This window comes from Sitodiplosis mosellana, unplaced genomic scaffold (assembly GCF_009176505.1).
Source record: "Sitodiplosis mosellana isolate CC-2019 unplaced genomic scaffold, AAFC_SMos_1.0 Smas_scaffold_1309, whole genome shotgun sequence".
Taxonomy (NCBI): domain Eukaryota; kingdom Metazoa; phylum Arthropoda; class Insecta; order Diptera; family Cecidomyiidae; genus Sitodiplosis; species Sitodiplosis mosellana.
The window spans coordinates 1-2,581 of NW_022596551.1; the positions used below are offsets into that span (position 1 = coordinate 1).

At 34.9% G+C, this 2,581-nt stretch overlaps 1 long non-coding RNA gene across 1 annotated transcript; it reads left to right on the forward strand.

Annotated features, from left to right (window-relative positions):
* Positions 1 to 19: 19 nt before the first annotated feature.
* On the forward strand, positions 20 to 2,569 carry LOC129571102 (uncharacterized). The gene is made up of 2 exons (XR_008688214.1): positions 20 to 938; positions 1,579 to 2,569. It is a non-coding gene; the product is annotated as an uncharacterized LOC129571102 (long non-coding RNA).
* Positions 2,570 to 2,581: the final 12 nt, after the last annotated feature.

A 2,581-nucleotide genomic window follows, 5' to 3' on the forward strand; every position in this document is an offset into this window, starting at 1 on the left:
CAGCCAAATATAAAGCAATCACACTATCACGTTTGAATTCCATCGCGCATAAAAATTTTTCCACACAACTGAGACGCAAATCGATTAACAGGCTTGTAAACAATAAAATTATCTGTAATGTTGCAAACTTTGAGCTCGCTATCATGAACGGTTTGGAAATTATAGCAGTCTGAAGTTGGTTGCAGTTCGAGTGCCTCACCCTGTATAAACCCCCCCCCCCCCCAAAAAAAATCGTAGTTACGCCACTGGTTAAGAGTGTATTTATTCAGATAAGCATATACATTGGTCACCCACATGCGTAGGCGACACGCGCCACTGCGTAACTTGCGCTTTGATAGCGCTACACCTCCGTTCTTACCGAAAAAGGAAAGTGTATTACAATGTTGTTGTAGCCGCCTCTGTTGCTGCCGTTATTTTGCATTTGTTCTCCATAATTGCTGTTGAATGCTAACACTTGTTGTTCGTTTGTTTCTGTTCTTGATTGGATAATGGATTTGGCGACAACTTCCTTGGCGTCATCGAACTTTGTTACCTAAAATATAGATACAGTTCAAATTCTCTCACAATATTTGGACGCTCAGCGTGTAATATATAGGCAATATTTAGACGCTCAGCGTGTAAAGGGCTCGCCAGGGACACGAGAAAAAAACATGTGTCTTACTGTGGAATTGACAAAAACTCCAGAAAAAGCCCAAATAAAGTAAAATACATCCAGAAAGAAAATAGATATGTGACCTACAAACCATGGTTTCAATTAAACTCATGTTTTAACTCTTTTTTTTCTACTTGCCAATTTAATATTTATTTATATCAGTATTATACGAGTATATGCTACTGATGGTTTTCAAAAATGATTGCATCGGTGGTTTGGATTGGAAGAGTGGAAGTACATCTTTTAGATAGTATATTCAATATCCAGTCTAAACATAATCCAATTGGTACGTAGACAACTGAAGATTTTTGCTCTTCACAATTATTTAATTGATTTAGCACTGTAGCTGTTCGCTTGCAATGTTTTGCAAGCCCAAACAATACCATCTGTCCATCATTCAATACGTGAAACAGTGATTCATTAAAATCGTGCTGAAATTTGAATACATGTAAATAGAATTGGTTTAGAAAATTAGATATATATATTGGATATTTAGAATCTTAACCGACATGCATCAGAGTCCTTGCACACATTTTCAATATTAACACACAACAATTTGGTGGCGTCTTCTCCTGGATTCATTAGTTGACATACTTCATTCGAATAAAGTGAAGCATATATATCTTTTGTAATGACACTTCCTCCTATGTTGTACGAAATTGCTATTTTCCCGTAATTCATATGAAATTCTTTATCTGGCAAGTTGGCTGCTTGATCGAACGAATTGAAATTTATGCCTTCATGCACTTCTATGATTGCCACCGTAAATTATTCTGGATTTTTGTAATACTCTGGGTGAATAAATACGTAATTTGCATCCCGATGAATTTTTCTATTAACTCTGAGTTTAGTATATGGAAACCTAGTGTACGAAGAGATGAAAGTTAGTTTTGATTTTCACATAAATATTCTTAATTTACCAAAAGTTTTTCGACAACGAATCACCATTGGAATTGTCGGTGGGGACACCCGTATACGGCAATATACATTAGGGTGTTTTTGGTTTTAAATAAACAGAAAATGGTAGTTTTAGTTTGATAGAGCAGAGAATTTGGAATCGATTTCATATATTTTTGTCCGGAATCAGTCCAAGATGCCACTTCCCACAAGCAAAAAAAATTTTCGTCGAATTTTGAGGTTATATCACTATTCGCTGAAACTAATCTGATATTTTCCACTTTTTTCGATTCAATCTCACTGCCAGAGATGAATTCTCAATGCAAACATTTATTTTCACGTAATTTTCATTGGAATAAGTGGCCAAATAGTCGAAAATTCACACAAATTGTATAGCCTCTTTGACCGGTTCTTCAATCATAGAAAAAACACCGACAAACTCATTTTTTCACAGAAATTCATTCAATGGATTTGAACTAGACGCTAAATTATCTAAATCCACTAAAATATCCATTCGAAAAAAAAAACAGGAAGGCCAAATTGCAGCAAAACCAAAACGTAAACAAAAACGAGGTGTCATTATGAAATTCGGGCTTAGTTTGATGTTTGACAAGACCAAAATACATCTGCGCGAATCACTGTGTGCGAATTGACTGTGATCTGTCTGGTTCGGGATACTGGAACTAATATTGAATGAAAGGCTAGCGACCATGCGCAGTGAGTGATAGTTAAAGAGTGACTTTATTGATGTTAAGGTACATGTATATATAGGCACGCTGATGCGTGGTATATGCTTGCGTAAGCTACAGTATATGTTTGCGTGTACGCTACACCTCCTTTCCACAGAAGAAAAGAGTGTATCACAATGTTGTTCTTATGTACTGATATACACTTTTCTATCTTTTTTTCCTTCACCGTTTTTCAATTTTTTTTGATTTTTCATGTATATTTTTTTATTTTTTTTATTTTATTGTTTTTCATTATATTTTTTATGTGTTAATAAAATTCAGAAAGTTTTAAGTTTGCTTGTTT